At 34.2% G+C, this 20,652-nt stretch overlaps 1 protein-coding gene and 1 non-coding gene across 3 annotated transcripts in view; one reads left to right on the forward strand and one right to left on the reverse strand.

Moving 5' to 3' along the window:
• LOC132193431 (lachesin-like) overlaps positions 1-20,652 on the reverse strand; it is a 109,070-nt gene that overhangs the window by 46,087 nt on the left and 42,331 nt on the right. The window lies entirely within an intron of this gene.
• On the forward strand, positions 781-852 carry Trnae-uuc (transfer RNA glutamic acid (anticodon UUC)). Its single transcript has one exon. It is a non-coding gene; the product is annotated as a tRNA-Glu (tRNA).

A 20,652-nucleotide genomic window follows, 5' to 3' on the forward strand; every position in this document is an offset into this window, starting at 1 on the left:
GCAGCCCCCCAGTTTCATTATTTATCAGCTCAGCCGGCGCTCGCTGCGCCTCATGGTTGCTGCATGTGTAGCAAAATTAATGCGCTACTTTTGCCGCCCGCCCGCGCCAGACACACTTATATTTTCGTCTCTCGCTTCCCAACTTCTCAAAAGTTACGACTGTCTGCTTCATGAACACCAATGCAAAATCTGGCTCTCTTCAACGACTCTCCTCAAAATTTTCATTTTTATTTTTTAATACCTTGTTAAATAAAATGCAGTTTGCTTATTTAGTAATGGTTCTCATTTTTTTTTATTCCAAAGTAATTATTATTCATGTGACTTGTATAAATATCACTCCCAATGAGACATAATTAAATTAAAGAATCACCCTTTATCTGCAAAAAATGAACCTTGAGTGACATCAGTCTATGTTGCTAATTGCAAGTCACCAAATTTGGCTAAATAAACAAGTTATTGCATCTTGAAAATTAGATCGAGACACTCGTATCAAAAAAATGTTTTTGTCAGTTAAGGTCGATGAACCCCTTTCTCAACCTGTGAGAAATTTCTTGTGCAATGTCAAATTTAGACATGATATTGTTTACTTCAATTTCAGGAGTAAAAATTAAAACTGGAGAGGTCCGTTCATTTAAAAAATAAAAAAGTAAAATATAAATATGTCTCTTTTTTGTAAGTTCAGGTGAAATAATGATAAATTTTAATTTTACTTGATGTGCCAGTTGCAAGTCTTTGAAAAACAACTAGACTAGATTGATAAAAAATTATATTTGAACTCAGTCCCATATGGTCTAGCGGTTAGGATTCCTGGCTTTCACCCAGGCGGCCCGGGTTCGACTCCCGGTATGGGAACTTTTAACGTCTTGGTTGTATTTTACATCGTTTTGATGGAACAAATATGGCTGGCCTTATAAAAATAAATCCCAATGTTGAGGTATAAAATTAATTGATTCTTGGTCATAATTTAATTTTATTTTCAATTAATGAGAGTGAACTTCAAAATTCACAGTTGATATTCTTGAAAACACTCCACTTTTTTAACAGGATTTAATTTTTTACCTCTTGAAAATATTGAAAAATTTCATCTAAAATAGAGAAAAAAAAATGGTTAAATGATTTTTGTCAACCAAGTTTTTTTTTTTAATTCATTCAGGTGAAAAAGTTGTGAAATGAGTGAATTTTATGCAAATAAACGATTATGTGGGAAATGTTTGAATTCAAAATTGTTAATTTTAGGTGTTTCTAAACCTAAAAATTTGACCTCTTAATGAATATTTAAGTTCTCAGTATATTTCCAACAAGTGGGTCACTTATTTTTGCCACATCTATATAGTTTTGTCTCAAGAAAAAAACGTTGTGTAATCCCCACTTTGTATCAATCAAAACTGCTCCCGCACAGTGGCATTTAATCTTCATGGGAACCGTCAAAGAGTCGTCCCTTTGTTTTGGATTGTGCACACAGACAGGTATGCCGAGAGAGCTGCTAATTGAATCGAAATTCGCAGCATTGAGTCGGCGAGAGTGGCTTTGTGGTTAGGCGGGCGGCGCCTAAGATGATTTAACTTGCCGTCTAGGAATTAATCTCGCGCGCCGCCTACATTAATACGGCCGTGCATTTCGCTGCTGCTGCTTCTGCTGATACACGCACACATGCAGTTGTTATACACATATGCCGCGAGTGCTAAATCATTGTCGCGAATACGAGCGCAAATCTGCAGGCTGGCAAACGAAACACCATAGTCTGTTCGCCGAGCGATAAGAATTAGAACGGCGGGCACTGCGATATTGTAATGACGTTACAAATTTATTCGCGTCATCGCGTCGTTTGACTTAACAGAGAGCCGCGGTTATGATTTTAAAGCTCGCGCCAAATACTCATTCATTTACATAATGGAATGAATATCACGACTATTGTACATCGTAAACTTGTATTAAGCTCAAGTTATAAAGCAAACATTATTACGTACATCAAAAGTCATTTGAATTATAAATTTAAAATCTGCGCATAAAACATAAACTTAGAATTTGGAACTAATAAAATAATCTTATTCACTAGATTCTAATTTTTTTTTTATCAATACATACAAATCAAAATAGAGATACATAATGGCGCTATTATCTTGACTTCGTTCTCCCAGTTAAAAAGATATCCGTGTGACAATTTCTGCGGAAAACCATATAAAAATTTTTCAATGGACAATTGCAACCTAGGAAATTAATACTAAATTTTAATTCTTGGAAGTACTTCATACGGAAAGTGGCTTTGATGTGAATTTCAAAGCCAGAATACTTAAGTTGCAGCCTATTAGCATTAAAATTGTATGGTGAATATAGTGAATATTAAAATTTCAAAGATTAAAATAGACCAACTGTAAGCCTCAATTTGATGAATTTTAAACTATCTGAGGTTGATAATACAATAGAAATTAGAGCTAGAAACTTCCTCTCAGCTTATGCATGGTTTAAAAATGAATGTCTGCTATTGAAGAATTTTAAATTGCTGGAAATGAAAGGTTCCATAGTCAATCCAATCGGTCGTTTTTTTTTTTAATAATTAAAATTATATCAAATTTTGCTATGTTTTTTTATTCAAAATTATTATTTATGAAAAATTATTTTGAAACAAAAGTTTTAAAAAAGTTTTTGAAAATGTATTTAATCTATTTTTACAATAAATAAACGTTTATTTTTAAAATGGAAATTTTGAGCGAATTAAAATAAAAGACTAAAAAATGAGTTACAACGATCAAATTATTGGCAAATTAAAATAAGTTGCATAGCGGTATAAATGCACCCCCACGATGCAACACGTTTCTGCAGCTGGTGTGTTCGAATCAAAATTCTAAACGCGCACCCGTGCCACTTATTCGAATTCCCAAAATGAAACTCTGAATATCTACGCAAAACGCTTTTCCCGAGCCACACTTGTAACAAAAACAAGCGGCGGACGTGCGAATTGCATTCCACTGAGAATCAGTTTACGCGTCCCTTGCCGAGACACGACTGTCAGGCCCCTGGAGAACGTTCACAGGCCTATAAAACCTCCACTCTCACCAGCATGCATTACCCACCATGCAAATCAGGAGAAATTCGAAAAAAAAAGTAACGTGACCTTTCCGGGGGTTGTTTTCGGACGTGTCTAATTCTTCTCTCTCTCCCTCCCTTGGGGGGCCCGTCTGTGTTTAACAAGGAAAAATTACTTTTGCTTTTTCCACCCCTGGCTGGTGAAATTCCTCCACAAATCCGAGTGTTATTATTGAATAAAGAGGAGGAAGAAGGGAAGAAGAAGGTCTCCCTAAAACCATCGTCTGGCCGTTTTCACAAAAGGTGCAAGCGACGTGAAACACGGCAACAGCTGCGGTTGTCTTAAGGTGGTGACTCAGCACCCCATATAATAATAATAACGACGCCGGGGTCGGGGTCTGCAGGGGGGTGTCTGCCGACTGCTGGCGCGCGCGTTTTTCTCTCTTCCGATGGCCACCCTTGGCGCGTAATGAAATTATCTGCTTTTGGCGACGGACGGGGGCGCCCACCAAATATATCTTGCCAATTACATTTATTTTCATGCGGTCATGCGTGATGTAGATTTGATGGTGAACATGCTGGTATATTATTACGTGTATTTATTTTTCTTTTTACGACACGGCACTAAACTTTTTGTACAAACGGGGAAAGGACGCGGTCGTAAATCATATTATTGTTCTGGAGGAATTTCACCTCTTTATATTTTTTCTGAAGAGGAAATTTTCGAAAGTTAACCGTTGTTTATTTTATAATTACATAAATGTCTTTTTGGTGGAAAAATCCATTTTTTTTCATTTATGCTAATTAATGTTCGCAGCTATTAACTTGAAATAATTTAAAATATAAACTCGATCAAAAGGGTGATAGATAATCTTCAACAGATTTTGTAGTTTTTGATCTAGGTAAAATAATGCATGAAAGTTAATAAATTTAGGTGGAACAGGAAAAAGATGGTAATTATAAAAAAGTACCTATTGCACATAATAATTTACTGAAAAATAATTATTAAGCCAGTGCATGATCATAACTAGAAAAAAAACAATTCTTAAATAAAAAAAAAATAACATTTAGTTATTAAAATAAATTAAACATTTTTAAATTATTATTGCATTAAAAACAGAAAGAAACATTTATTGATTTTTAGCATTTAATAATTTTAATTTTTTTTTTATTACTTGTTAGCTTCATTTTTTAATAAATTATAGTATTATGTTATTAGCTAAAATTTAATTTTGTGTTGATTTGACAAAAATTAATAAATAAATCTTGCCAGGTCAATTTGATTGTACAAGGAGACTTGAAAATTGCCCTCGCAGACTCTCGAAATGCAGTTATGAGGCTATTTATGTTACAACTTTTTATTGTTTGATACTGATTTTTATATTGAGTTTGGCTATTAAAAATTAAATAATAGAAGACTTGTTATACACATATATATTGAGAGTAAGAACTTGTTAATTCCATTTTGAAAACAAAATAAATGAAAAGTTTCCAAATATTTCTTGATAATTTAATTCCTTTCCACTTTTTGCAAATCTGGAGAAAACTGTGTTTTTTTAAAACCTCCTCTTCAGCATAATCAAAAATGCAAAAAGTAGTTTTTCCGTACATTTGCATTTCAATCTCGTTAGTATAAAATACATAAATTCAGTTCTTTGCTCCCTTCAGAATGTTTGCTGAAAAAACCAGAAGAATAAACGTAAACAGAGATTAAGCCCGGCCACAAAAGTTTCGGGCCGGTTCATTAGTCGGCACCGGTTCACCCTTTTTCCTTCCCTATCATTGTCGTCGATGTCTTAATTGGGGCGAAGATGGCGATCCGGTTGGCATTACGAGCAAAAGGGCACCGGATTCGAGAGCCAATTTTAATTGCTGCAGGGTTTGCAGGGCGGCAGACAGGACGTGGCGGGATTCTTGTGCGCTTTGGTGGGCAGCCAATTATCCGTCCAAGACCAAGTTTAACTGAATCCGGTGGCGCACAATGCGCCTTATTGTGTCGCTCTCCTCTAATGACCTCCTGACTGACCAAAACTCCATCCAGCCATTCTCTGTGCCGTGCGATACAACAACAGCGAGCAAAGATTTTTTTGTTCTTATTGTTAGCAACAGCAGCAGCAGCCGAGCCTCATTAAAAACTTTGGTCTCTCCGATATGCCGGCGCTCTCTGTGGTTGATGCAGCAAAAGGAAATCCACGCCGCCGCACGCCATCCATTATCCTGATGATGACACGGCCAATTCTGCATTATGTGAATTATATGCAGCTAAGCCCGTCATGTGCAACCGAGGCTGACCCTCCCTCCATCCCCAGTGCACATTCGGACAACGTATGCGTTGCTCGGCACAATGGGCCATGCACACCGGACCGGATGTGAAATCGATGGCGCTGGATCAATCTGTCTGGCAATGGCCGGAAGGTGCAAACCTCTCAAATTATCTTGCTCTCGGTGATACATCAAATATTTAAGATATATTTTTCTGAAGTTTGCTAATTTTAAGTAATAGAAGCAATTTAAGACAATTATTCTAGGAAATCTTTTTTTATGAAGATTTTTTTGGGAATTTGAGTTGACTTAAAATACAGGAATAAACAAGGTTCACCCGGTTTGAATTTATTCAAATATAATTAATCATATAATTTATATTTTTGACATTTTTATAGAATAAATTGACTAGTTCGGCAGAAAAATTAGCAAAGTAAATGTAAGCCTTAATTAAATTTTTAAATAGTGAATCTGGTTTTTAAATATTATCTTATATTAATAAAAAAAAGTAAGGCGTCTTTCAAAATTGAGAATGAAACGCCTGGAAATCTTTAAAATATTAATATTTGGTTTAACTTTCATTAAATTGCTATTTCAAAGCAAAATTTAACTAGTTTGTCGAATCTCAAATAAGAGAAAGTAAAAATAATGAGTTTTAAAATTAAATTTAATTCATTTCCTCTCTGCAAATTTCTTTAGCTGTAAAAATCGAGTTATTTTCTACTCTCCAATTGTAAAATGGTTCATGCAAATGGTAAAATTTTAAATGCAGAAGGATTCTTCAATTATTATAAAAAAATTCCTCTCTCAAGTGGGCAGGAACATTTGCAATTCTGATTTTGAGAGAGACGAGCAGGCAGACTGTGTGCGTTTGTTTAGACTGCGGTGCGGCCACTCTCTGCTGTCGTTTGAAAAATTTCTCAAAGGCATTCTGGCGAGGAGTCGAAAAAAGATACAAAGAGATCCTTCACCGCAAAACGCACCCGCGGGAAAACAAAAGCTTTGCGACGGAAGGAGAAAAAGAGGAGCTGCAGACGACAAATAATAAAAAGGCGGAACACCGAGAGAGAAGCAGAGACGAGCACTAAGTAAGTAAGTAAGACTCTCTGTGCACGGAGTGGCTTGTAATGCCGCAGTAAATTGTTTCTTATCGCGAATTAATGTCATGCATCACCAGTCGCCATCTCCATTAAGCGAAATTAATGTGTGTGCTCGGCTTGAGTTGGAAAACGAGGGCCGCGGGGTCGCCGCAAGGAGAAAAGGCCATGCAGCTGACGAAACGTTGCAATTCCTCACAGCTGGCCAGACCGCACAAATTTATTCCCCGAGGCTGTAAATTTTAATTGTTTAAATCTTAAGTTTCAATTCATAAGGGCAAGATTAGTACTTGTTTGAAATGAAACTCGATTTGATTGTTGTTTGAGCTTTATATGATTGCGTACAAGAAAAGCATAGCCCGATCAGAACGCTTGTGAACAATGCAAATTTGTTCCAATTAATTAGTGAGAAATTGAAATGCTCAAAGAGCTTACGGAAGTTTTATCAGTTATAAAAATAAAAAGTAAGCTCATTTTATAGGATAGTGGTTATAGAAGAGAACAGAAGAGACGAAGCAGGAAAAAAAATTAAATTTTCGATCTTGAAATTTACGTTCCTAGAGTGTATTCTATATCCGTCAATTAATTGAGAATTGAGCTAATAAAAAAAATCATTGCTCGAAGCACTTCAATATCTAAAAAATTGCTTTAAAATAAATTGAAAGAGTAGCATTAAGACTTATTTTTTCTCGACGAAAGCTGAGATTTTTTGTTCCGCTCATATTTTGCGGATTTTGCGCAGATTGATCAATTTATTTAAAACTGAGAAAATATTCATATCATTGCTCAAAGCACTTTTATATCTAGAAAAATAGCTTTAAAATGAAATGAAAGAGCAGCCTTAATAAAGTAATTTTACGCAACGCAAGCTGAGATTTTTTTGTTTCGCTCATATTTTCCACAGATCCGTCAATTGATCAAAAAATAAGAAAATAACCAAATCATTGCTCAAAGCAGTTCAATATCTAAAATATTTGCTTTAAAATGAAAAGAAAGAGCAGCCTTAAGACTAAATTTTACTTGACGCAAGCCGAGATTTTTTGTTTCGCTCATATTTTCCGCAGTAGCAAATAGATGGAAAGATTTGAATTAATAGCTCTGGACAGTGTTTTATAATCAATTTAAATATTTTTCCGCTTTAAATTTTCGTCTATAAAACTTCTGTTTTTTTCAAGATGAAACTTGTCTCTTATTAATTAAGCACTTGCAGCATCAGTCGTGGACGGTACTGGGGTTTAATATATGTCTTTGCAGAATTGTTCTTGAGAGAAAGCCCGAGGGCCACTCGAGCAATTGTGTGCGGCGGCCAATCTCTTTGGCTAATTAATGTCGCACTTAGCGGTTGCTACTTTTTGCAGCCGGATTATATAATGCATAGCTTGAGAATAGTTTGCGGAATGCGACGAAACTATTCCGGCAACTTTGTTGTTTCGCACGCGAACAAAGGCCCGGCCGCTCTCTATTGTTGATTGCACGAACCCAGCACTTGACAATCGAAAACAAATGCACTTCTTGACGCGCATTATTTTCGCGGCAACTCACTTACTTAGCCGGAAGTTTGGGAATTGACCCGAACAATATAAAAGTCTTGGGCGCTTTGATAAAAGTAAGTTTGCGGCCGCTTAAAACGCAAGTCTTGTCGGCCGGCAAGATTGTTTAGCGCATGAACTAACTTCTCTTCAGTCGGAAAAAAGGATTTCGCGAGGTTTGCGGTGCCTTCCTTTCTTCTGCCCTCTTTCTCTTCTAATGGAATTAGCAATACGAGCGGGATTATGGAAATAAACGAGAGGCGCAGCCTGAAAGGGAGGCCAACTGGGTTACCAAAAATGTGTTTAACTTCAAATATACGTATGGTCGCCAATTTTTGTCCCAGAACAAACTAACCACAATCCCAATGTTCAATTTAAATTTTCAGTTATTTGCATTTTGTTCCATTTAAATTTTGGTAGGGAAAATTGGTAACATAATTAATACTCATCAAGTTTCAAACATGAGATATCTTATGCAAAAAAAAAGAAAATATATAATGTTAAAAAATTGAAGTAAAATACATTTTTATCATTGTTCAAAATTGTCGAAACCATGGACAATTTTCATAATTTTGTTGATCTCAAATGACAAAGATTAATTTAAAATTATTAACTCCTCTAATGGAGAATAACTTTTTAATTATAAAATATTTTTAAATGTTCTTGAACTAAAAAAAATAACAATTATTTTTTGTTTGTTTAGTTTTCCTGGATAAATGGGAAAGAAAATTAAAATTTTTAAAGTTGATTATAAAGCTCCATATTGGGCCAACTATCAATTAAAAAGTATGAAAAAAGTAGCTGCCTTTTGAATTGCTTTCTTGGAGTTTTGAAAAATCCATATTTTTTATTAAAATTATTATTTTCAATTTAGTATCATTAATAATATTATACTGAGATAGCCTGTCTTTAATTACATAATTTTAAAGATGGTGTAATTGTATAAAAAGTTCTATACCAACAAAAGTTTCTTGTCAATTTGAGGGAAATGGTGGTTTCCCGTGCCTTTTTTGAAATCCACGCAAAGGATCGTGGAAATATTAATTGAGGCCTTGCATGATTGCGTCCAATTTGTTAGGCAACGCAATAAGCAGGAGGCAAAAGGGCTGACGCGCGTTTCGTCGACTGTCTTTCTGTCTTTCTCGAATTAAAAAGTTAGTTACGATCGCCGGCGCTGCAATAAGTTATTCGCCGGCCAAATTAGAAAACAGGATTTGGCGAGCGCCGCGCGAGGGGGAACTTAAAGGATTCCGCTGCCAGTGTATAATAAAATAAGCCGCGCGCGCACGAGTAATCCACACGGCAGCGAGGCACATCCTGAGGACGACGGATCCCGAGGCCTAATAAACCCGGCGGACCGAAAACGCACTGCTGCGCTGTCTCGAACACTCTGCGCACTTTATTGCCTCGCCGTCGCCCTGTGTGTGTTCCTCCAGCTTGCCAGGATTACCCTCTTCTTTTCTAATATTTTCCCTTCCTTAAGACCGACAAATGTCTTTCATATACCACATTTATTCCAAATGATGCTCTCCACTGCGGCGCGAGGATTGAAATCAAACGACCGCCCTGACGTAAAAGAGCGATGAACTCGAAAAACTATAAAAGAAAAATTTGTTGAATTTATTATACATAATTGTTTTGAACTGAAAAATTACAAAACAAAATGAAAATGATATTATTCGGTCTCTCAAATAAAGTGAAAAATTAAGAAATTTTTACAGCAAATAAATTTCGTTGAACTTCTTCAATTTAAAACCAAAAAAAAATTAATTTTATGCAATTCACGATACAAATTTAATTTAAAATTGAGACAAAAATTAATCTATACTAATGGGACAGTATAAATTTAATTTAAACTATTATAAAAGAAAATATTAATTTTCTTTTAATAATTTCTTACATTTATTTCAGGTGAAACAAATTTTAAAATTTTCACATAATTATTTAATATTTAGGTAACCAAAGTGTCATTTTCTGTTGCTACTGTTTGATAAGTTTGCCTGCATAACAATCCCGCAGAGTGTGTTTCAATCACCTAAGTAAAGCCCATGGCGTGAAAACTCACGAAACAATGTGCCGCTTTTTCTAAGCATTTCACAGAAATGAAAACTAAACATAAAACTCGTATTTCTACTTCCCGATAAAAACTGTGCAGTGTTTTTAATCTGCTTCATCAGAAACGTTGATAACATATTACCTTGCAGTAACAATAACTCCTGCTTTCATCGGTGCAGTGAGTGCGTTTGAAAAATATTTTGCTTTTGCAAAATGAATGCACTTCCAATGAAGCGCATCAGCAAACTGCGCCACGTATCAGACAAAGGAAGGAAAATTCTAAAACCAGACGCAACTCAATCACATGCACGTGTTGTTAGCAAAAAGCCTTGCGTGGTTAGAATGCATTCTTGATCAAAAGCAGCCTAGATTGCAGATGAAAAATGTGCAAAAAATTTAATTTCAGTTAAAAATGCTCTGATATTTGTGCTTTTTTTTAGTCTTCTGTTCTGAATAATCTAATTGTAGCTTACTTGCAAAATTATTAGATCAAATTAATGGTGATAAAATTAATTTCAGAGGAAAACATAAGAATTAATAAACCAGTAATTACTGTTAATTGAATAAGAACCATTTATAATATAATTATAATTTAATTTAATTTAAGCAATTTTGTGTCGTTAATATGAAAATTTCGTACTGTTTCGCATCTTTTAATTTAAATTAAGTAAATAAATCAACAAAAACACAATTTTCAAGCCTAATATTTTCCACCAAACATTTCGGTCCGAATGCATCTTGACTGAACATTGCTTCTCGTCAACAACATTTGCATGCAAAATTCATCCGCCTTTTTGCCGGAATGGAATTAAAAAGCGGCGTCGGCGGCAAAGTGGGCCGCGCCACCCACCTTTGCATGCATGTGCGAGGGGCTTTTTGTTTATCGCCGAGGCGGACCTACCGTATTTGTTCAGCTCTGAATTATAACTCGTGTGCACACGGAATGATAGCGGCGGCGGCAGAGCCAACTTTGCGCGCATTCATGGACCGTTCGTGGATGATGCGATAACAAATGTGTGCGCGGAAAAATGGCGAGCAGAGACAAATAATAATAATACACACGGGCGTGCTCCTTTATTTTCCGGCGCCCCGGGTGACGTTCTAATGAGCACATCGATACTTTTGCCGCCGCCGCCGCGTCTTCTTCTCTGTTTCCATTTCGTTTCGTTTTGTGCATTCTCGCCGCCGAGCCAGCCGGCAGCCACCATAATGCGCTCTCTTGTGCTTAAATTTTATTTCTCTGCACTTCTGCGCCGCTGCCTCTTCTTATTCTCATTCCCATTCATTCGCTCACAATCCTTTCTTTCTTTCTTCAGAGGAGCAAAAATGCTCCGAGCGCGAATTTCTCTCTCGCGTCGTTTGCGAGAAACAGAGATGCAGCGTCAATTGGGTATGAATGCAAAATAACAAATAAAAAGGCAGAACAATGGCGGCAGTTTGCCACTTTTGCTCAAATTGCACCCTTCATTAAGCACTCGTTTGATAAATTGCTCTACTTTTCCAATCACACTTTGACAATTAAATTTTTTCTGTTTTAACTGCTGATTATGGAATCGAACTTCTGCATAATAATAAATTTGAAACTTTTTAATACTAATTGACTGCCTTGCAAATTAGTACTGGTAAAAAAATCTTGTACTTTAATTAACAAAGAATATTTTTTTAAATATTAAATTATGCCAGTTTATTATCTTCATATAATTATTATATAATTAATTTTTACACAATCAAAAGTCTCATATGCAGCAATGAGGTCTGCAACAAATGAAAATTTCTACTTTTTCTTCTTGATAACTATCTACTCATTCTCCTTGTTTATTTATTTATAATACTTTTAATAGTCAAATTTTATTTCTTGAATCAACATATTAACCTAAAAATAAGCTTTAAATATCATAAAAGTGTACAAAAAATTATAAAAAAATTTATAAATGTGAATTAAAATATTAAATAAAGAGTGAAGAGTGAATTTTAATTTTGATAAAAATTTAGCTACAATATTATTTACAAGTTTTTTTTATGTATTTAAGATTTTAACTATAATTAAGCAGATTGGTTTAAAAGAAATTAATAAAATGAGCTATGCAGTGTTTAATAATATAAAACAAAAACCTATATTGTGATGAGAAACCACAACAAAAGGCTTTTTCCAATAAAAATGATGGGTTATTGTTATTGTTTCAAAAGTGCAGCACACAACACAAGAATAACAATCCATTAAAAATTATCAGTACGACAGGCTCATTATAATTTTTAACTGCTGAACAATTGATTGTATAATCTTTTTCAATTTGATATTGAACTGGCTTTGAAATAAATTAAACCACATTTTTGTGCACTAATATTGTGTTAAAAAAAAAGAAGTGATCAAATATCAATTAATTTCACATAAATAAATAAAAATTTCTACCACAAGCACACTGTTCATTTTAATTGGGTGTTTGATTGAGACAGGTTATGAATCAAATTTGAAATGCTCATATTATTAAGCAAAAATTTTGATAACAAAGAATGTTCCAACTTGTGTTGATAATTTTCTTTCCTTTTAAAAGCCTTTAAATAAACTTTTACTCTCAGCAAATATTCTAGTTCCACTTTGAGCTGCCATTGTGGTTATGCAAAATTTCTCTCTCTTCTGACTAGAAAAGTGCTAAATTTGCAGGGAAAAGAGGCCGAGCCGGGCCTCGCACTTTTTCAGCGCTCATTTCACGCCACATTTAATCAGCAGGCAGCAAGTTTGCGGCGGAATTGAATTGCACGTCCGAATTGTGCGCGCTGCACTATTACCCTGGCGTCCTCCCCCGCCAATTACATTTTCACTGGGCTGATGGGGTGCTCGGTGCAATTCGCATTCCTCGCAATTCTGCAGCGCAGTTCTGCGGCAAACACGCCAAGAAGTCGCTATTTATCGCTCGGCTGCCCTCTGCGCTTTTAATTGCGATTCGGCACTTTGGATTTGTGCATTTGCGCTAAACGCCGTTTGCATTTTGTGCGTAAATGAATCTGCGGAATTTTTAATATCAAGCAATATTTCCTATTCAGAATAAAATTGTGATAAATAGGCAACACAGGAAATAAAATTACATCACTATTTGAACTAATTAATTTTTTTACGAATTGTGATAGGATAATTGTTGACCAGTTTGTTTGTAATTAAATAAAATGTAACTAATCAAACCAAAATATTCCTTACAATTAATATTCAAATTGAGGTTTTATGCATTCAATAAAATAAATTCACCTACTTAATTAAGAAAATGTTAAATAATAAACTAATTTCACTCAAGATTTTTCACTTGAAATACAAAATTTCACCTCTAATAAATATTTTTAGAAAAATTAGATTGTGGCTAATTAAAAATTTAACTTGATGATAGCCTCATGCAAAAAATTTCCAAGCAAAAAATCACTTAATTTGCTTCATTCGCTTATTCGTCACTTATTTTGAAATCGCCAGAAGGAGAGTGTAAAAAGAAATTACAAGGAAAGATAAACTACTTTCAAACACCAAAAAAAAAAAATCGAAAAATACTAAAAATACACCTATAATTCATTTTATATTCATATAAATTTTGAATGAAATGAATTTCAAATATTTTGAATGCTGACCCACTAAAAAAAGTATGAAATTTCCTTATTTAATTCATTTTCTATGTATGCTTAATCCTAAAAAATGTTCATTATAAGGATATTCGTTATTTATTTCTACTTTTTTGCGTTTAATTCCACAGATAAAAACGCTTTCGGCCCCCAAGGAGTCAATATTATGACAGTTGGGAGCAGAGAGCGCGCCAGATTAAAAATAATAATACGCAAGAGTAGCAAAAGTGGTCCCTGCGGACTTAAGAGGATTATCGCCCGGCAGTGCATTATTCAAATTACAAGAGGCTAACTACGAGATAACACAACAGCAGCCAGTGCACTTACAGGTCCCGAACGCCCCCCAGGAGCATCTCTGGACAGCACTCAACTTGTCCATTTGCACGTCTGGGGATTTGGATCAGCGCCTGACAAACTAACTGCCGCCGGGATCTCAATAAATTTCAAGTCGAAAAGGCACAAACGCTTGGCCTAAATTTGCAAATGGACTAAAATTAAAATGCAATAGAGCTCGTTGCTAAAAGCAATAATTTATTTGCAAGAAGTTCTTACTTTAATTACTTTTGTTAATTATAGGACCTCATTGAATCTGGTTTAAAAAAAATGAATAATTAACCAAACTGGTAAAGAGGTAGTGATTAGTGCATAGTGTTTCCATCATTCATTTGTGGAGTTCCACTCAAATTTATTTTTGTAGAAGAATTGGAATTAATTAATTATAAAAAGTTTGTATTGGCGTTTGAGAAAGTCAAATTAAATTTAAATAAAATAAAAATAACTTTCATAAATACAATTATCAAACAATTACACAGAACTACCATAATGATTAAAAATGAATAAAAGAAATAAAATAAATTGAAAATAAATGTAAGCTTTAACAAAATTACATCAATACATTTATAACTTAAGTTGTAATCTATTTTTTATACTTAAAAACTAGCGCGTTAACCTAATCTTATCATATTGTCCACGATTTAAAAAATATTTATATTCGTTTATTTTTTATTCTCAATATGGAAACTGAATAAAAAGTCATTTATTAAAAAAACTTGCTTTTGCGCTTTAAAAAAACACATTATGAAAAAAAAGGAATAAGATATTTTTTGTGTATATAAATTTTGCTTTCATTGATTTCTTAATCGTTATATTTTATAAATCTTTTCGTCCCTCCATCGATTTTGAGCGGTTGCGCCTCAAAGGAAGATGTGTGCACCCTGCGTGGGGTGTCAGCAGCCGGTGGCGTGAGAGAGACGATCGAGATGATGAGCGCGTCTGTTTCTGCGGTTGTTCAAATATTGAGCAGCCTCGCTCTTTTCAGGCTCATTCTTATCTCGCGCGCCGGAGGATTAAACACTATGGGAAGGTCCCACGGGCGGCTGCTGTTTTTCTCAACCCCCCGTCCAAGTGTTTTAAGTGAGCTCGTCATTTAATAGCTCTGGGGTGACGGCGGCATATTAAAGAAGCAGCACCAATTACAGCTCATTGTGATGCAGCGCGCTGATAAAAAGAGTTCTACACACACTCCAACGCCAACCAACGTCTCTATTAACACTCAAGGGGCATTTCATTTGTTTCAACCACTTTCGTCGCGACGCGCTCAAGAAGCAATTCGTCACCCCAGGCCGCACGTCATCTGTCCTACTTCGCGAGTTTCCGCAAAGGGAAAAATTCTCTAATTTTGACATGGGTGGTTGAAACAGAAAACTCGAATTCTTTATTTTTGTGTTAATTTTGGAGGAGATAAAATTCAATCTTGCAAGTTTGAGTTGTACAAGCGATGAAGAAGAAACTGCATATTTACTTATTTTCTAATTAATTTTTATTACAAAGGGTTTTTCCATCTAATCAATTCAAAGAGGTAAATTTTTTTATCTTTTTTCAGCCTTCCAGGTTATTCTATGCAAGAAATTGTAAAACGTTGTGTGCTTAATTTTTAGCGGACTTTTGATGAAGAGAGGGGAAGGCATGATGGGCTGATCAAAGGTGAAAATTCTTGTCTTGGTTTTAAAATATTATTTTTTTTTTCTTTTAGAAGAATTTACTCAAATTTCTCAATCGGGTGATGATTCATGGAATTTGAGTATATAATGAAATTCGGAATTTCCTTGATGGGTTTTCTTCGAGTCGTTCATTGTTTGGTAAAAAAAAAACAGGTAGTTTTATTCTACAAAATAATTACTGAATCAAATAACAATCATCAGGGAAGAACAGATTTAATTTTAAACACCGTGTTTAATTTGTGGAGAAGAGGAAAAAAATTAAATATTTAATTAAAAACGGGAATTTGTTGAAATATTTAAAAAATAGTTTCCTTAAATTAAAAGTTAAAACAATATAATTTATATAACTTGTAAAATATAGTTATTATTTTATTTTATAATAAAAGCCAAAAATTTTAATTTCACAATTTTAAATATTTTTTGGTTCTCAAACATTATATTACAATTATGCTGTATGGTAAAAACATTTTTAGTGGATTTGTCAAAATTAGAAAAAAAAATACTTTTTTAAAAAAAATTTATTCACAACGGTGCATTAAAGAATCTTTGATGTAAAATTCAATAATTATTAAAACAACCAGAGTAACAGTCAAGCATGGGGTCGATTATTATTACTAATATTTATTTTAATGAAATTTCCACCCATAAATATAATGTCAAATGCTATGTAAAAAATTAACACTCCACACTCATTTTCAAATGAATGATTCAATTCAATTTACTTCGTAAATAGTTCTCCGAGTACAAAATGAAGTAATTCAATTTGTATTCAGGTCGCGTACAATCTGCTCTGGCAAATGACTTTTTGGCGGCGCTCGCTCAGGAATCAAAAGACGCACTCGCTCTCTATACCCAAGCAGCACTTCTAGTTCTCTCTCTCTATGTGTGTGTGTATTTAATATTCAAGCCGTCTTCTCTCACTCCATCTCGTCTTTATAAATATTATGTGTGTGTGTGTCTCTTACACGTTGCTGCTTTCGAGCTCAAGAGGTGTAAGCACGTGAATAAGCGGTTCGATATTGAATTATCGTCGTCTCTGGCGAAAGCCATAATGTATAACCCTCTCTCGCTATTTACGAGGACGACGATGGCGGTGGCACTAGATCCGTACCTGCAGATACGCGCGCCTTTACCTTTAGATCAACTTTGAGCAGTGACGAACTTATTACTCTTCGCATAATTCAACGACACACATGCCACACTCTTGACGAAATGATCCCTAGTGCAGAATATGCATCATCTCATCGCTCGCAAAATTTATTGAGTTGTTAACCCGATTTCAATTCACACCTAGTTGGTAAATAAATAGTGGAGCAATTCAAAATAAATTTTGAAAGGGGGATTAAAAAAGTAAAGAGTTTAAAAAAGCTTATATAAAAATTCTTAAGTGCAGTTAATTTAATTTAATTTAATAGTAAAAGGCGGAATTTTAAGTTATTGAATATTGAATAATTCTTTTTATTTCAGACAATGTGACATGTTTTTGTTTTTAAATTATGTCCTCAAATCAATTTTCGAACAGAAACAAAAATAAAAATTCAGAAACAGAGCGAAAAAGAATCTATATTTTTTTTATATCATGTATTGATGTATTTATGAAATTTCCAATTTATTCCGTCATCATCATCCGATCACCATTAATTTTCATTCTCAATATTATTTTTATGTTTAACAATCCACTGAAATAAAAAGTTCTTATCTTATTGCTAAAATCAAGAAGGATTTATATTGTAAAAGTTCATTCCGATAATAAAATTAAACAATGTGTCTTTACAATTTTATTAAAAGCTTTAAGCTAGACTTTTCCAACTCTTACTTAACTGAGGTTATTTCTAACTAATATTTAACATTTGACAATTTCCAATTATTTTAAAGCGCGTATATATTTTCTAGATCAGTGTCAGAAAACCAAGTTAAAGTTGCACCTAAATTGAAAAATGATATTATAAGTTAAGAACTCCTTATTGACATAGTCAAATCAAGTCTTTGCAACAATAGAAGCCATTTTGGGCAATTATTGGGAAAATAACAAACCATTGTTGTAAAGACTTGATTAGACTATGTCAATAAGGAGTCCTTAATATTAATTTTTTAATTAATAATTTCGGAGAAGGAACAATTAAATTGACATAAAAATCTTCAAATTACTGTGATTTATTTGATTTTGAAACGGGTGCACTCATTACACAATCAATTATAATTGTTCTGCGGTCATCGAGTCCAACAGTCGTAACTGAATTGCCTGTGAATTACGTATGCTTTTAACATTGTTCACGGGCGATTTAATTCAAATCCGCAAAGCGTCACACTACTATCAAAGCGTTCCGAACGTTGACAGCAAATTTTTGAAACCATTGCCGCGAGGGAATTACACATTTATTCCATAAATGCGGTATGCACATGTGTGGCGGGAGAGATGTAAAATAATGTTTGCTTTCGCCACCGGCAACAAAAGGCTTTGCAAATATTGACCGAGTTTTTAATGCACTCACCCGTTCAGAAGCAGCAATCGATTGCACAAAAAAAAAATGCCAAACTTGCAAATAATTTACAATACTTTAAATAAAACTTTGGTTCTTTTCCAGAGAAAAGGGAGATTTTTCGATATAAAAAAAACGGCTAAAAATTGAAGAATTTTACATAAAAATTTCTCACTAAATATGGGAAAAGAAAGAACAAGAAATTACCAACTTTTAATTAATCAATGTAATGAGTCCAATTGAAAGTAACCTGTAGTGACTATTACACTTTACAGTGGTTTTAAATACATGAAAGCATTAATTTAAAATGTTTCATAAAGTAAATAAATTACATTCTTAAAAAATAGATTAATTCAAATGGAAAAAATAATAAATAAAGGTAAAAATATTTTACAACATTAATTATTAGCAATGTAGTAATTTTATCTTTTCAAATATTGGATGATTTATAGCTGTCAATGATCTCATAACTCAATAAGCAAAATTTAAGACGCTTATTAAGCCTACACCATATGTGACGGTTAGAAGGTCAAGTTAAAAAGAGTGACGAATCCAATTTACTCAATTTCCACCGAATCCCGTCCCTCGTTATTTTTGAAAACTCTTAATTTATACGTGTCTCTCTCTCTCTCATGTAAAATAAAAGATGACGTGGCCTTAAAAAAAATACTGAGAGCCCTCATTTGAGCCTATTAGGGCGCGACACAGAGGGTGACTGCGGGCGTTATCGCGGCTCGTCTGTCGGGAAAGGCGTGCAATTAAAAACCGAAAAGCGCTTTTTCCATAATGTTGAATAAAAATATAAAATGAAATCTGCGGCGGGTCCGCGGGATCTGGGGCGCGGCGGCAGAATGAAATAGCGAATATAATAAAGCAGCAACTTTACGACTCTCGGCGGGGCGAGATTTGAAAAAGCAACAGCGGCGGCGGGTGGCACATGTTTAAAGCGCGAGATAATTTAGCTCTGGCAAGGTGCGCGCCATTATCACCGAGAGCCGTTTTAATTTCTTACTAAAAACGCATAAAACCGCCGCCTTTCATGGCTGAGTCGTAATATGAAAATTTCATCGCCGGCGCTTGTTTTTGTTGTCAATAAAACGGCTAATAACACTCACAACGCAGCACAAATTGTAAATTAAATTACGAGCCGGGGCGAAGTGTATAAATGCGCGCCGAGCGGCGGCAGCCGGGTTATTGCTTTAATATATCGAGCGAATTAAATCAGCAACGGCGGCACTACCATGTGTATAGTGAGTGGCCCTCTTTCTCTCTCTCTCACTAACTCGGGCCAAAGGCGGCATTTTCAGAATTCTCGCGCGCCAAATTGCGCAACAGACCCCGCCGATCTCCATTTATTATTATTCGCAAACCCTCCGACAACGCTAGTCGCTCACAAAAGAGGCAAAGTGAGAGGGGTAATTGCTTTTCCTCTAATATGTCATCGTAATTGGCAATCGCACTTTCCCATCCAAGCAGCTTTAACGCCCGATTTGTGAAAGAATTCTCGCTCAGCCTTTAAAATCAGATCGTCCTGGAAGAAGATCCATCGTTGAAATCCTATAGCGTCTGCCGAATACACGGAAAGTTTATTCGGTCAAAATTGTTCAAAGGTCACTAATTTTATAGTCCTCTTCAAGATTTTTTTCCGATTTATTGTTATGTGATCTCAAATGGACAGAAATAAAAAACCAAATGTTATGAAATTTCAATAAAATACAACTTTTAATGCTCATATTTCAAAAAAAAAAATTAAGTTTATGTTTCTAATAAGTCTTTTTTTTTTATTCTTCATCAAAGAAGGCACTGATTTTGACAAAAGATAATTTACAATTCTGTAGATGAGAGCAGATGGGAGTTTGGTAAATAAATATCGCTAAGTATATATTTTAGTATAAAATTAAAATTCTGCTAATATTTATGTAAAAAGATAATATTTTAAAAATAAGTAATATTTAAAAAAAAAATTTAATATAAAAAAATTGTATCATGTCCAAAATTTAATTTTTAAATTCATCAATTCTTAATCAAAATGAAAACTTTTGCACACATTATTTGTCTATTAAAACTCAGATTAAATTTTAATTTAATTTTAATAAAATTAAAATTCCCATTTTGGTCACAAGGCTCTAATTATTTAGAAAGATTATTAAATTTTTAGTTAACTACTTCTTTGAAATAAACAAGACGAGCCGGAATATATTAAAATTAATTAATTTCAAACTTGGAAATTTTCAAACGTAGCTCTACAATTTTGTATACTTTTTAAATAACCATAAATTTAATTTAAAAGAAAAGAGTTCATTTCCAAATGATGTATTTTTTAGTTTCAATAGAATTTCCTGAAGTTTGCAACGTATGAACCGACGTATTTAACAACTTATTTGTTAAGATTCATGACAAAAGGCAAATTACTGAACGATCACCTCGAATAACTTGCCGATTAAAATAGTAATATATTTGCTTTTTAATACAAGCTCTATGTTTAAATTTTTATTTTTAGATCCGAGCGCGTTTTCAACAGTTTCATTACGAGTGTCCGCACTGACGTGACGGGTCGTTTTCCGAGGCGAGGCGAACTTTAATTCAATTCGGAGCGCAATTAACT

This window comes from Neocloeon triangulifer, unplaced genomic scaffold (assembly GCF_031216515.1).
Source record: "Neocloeon triangulifer isolate White Clay Creek 2 clone unplaced genomic scaffold, ASM3121651v1 ptg000004l, whole genome shotgun sequence".
In the NCBI taxonomy this organism is placed as follows: Eukaryota; Metazoa; Arthropoda; class Insecta; order Ephemeroptera; family Baetidae; genus Neocloeon; species Neocloeon triangulifer.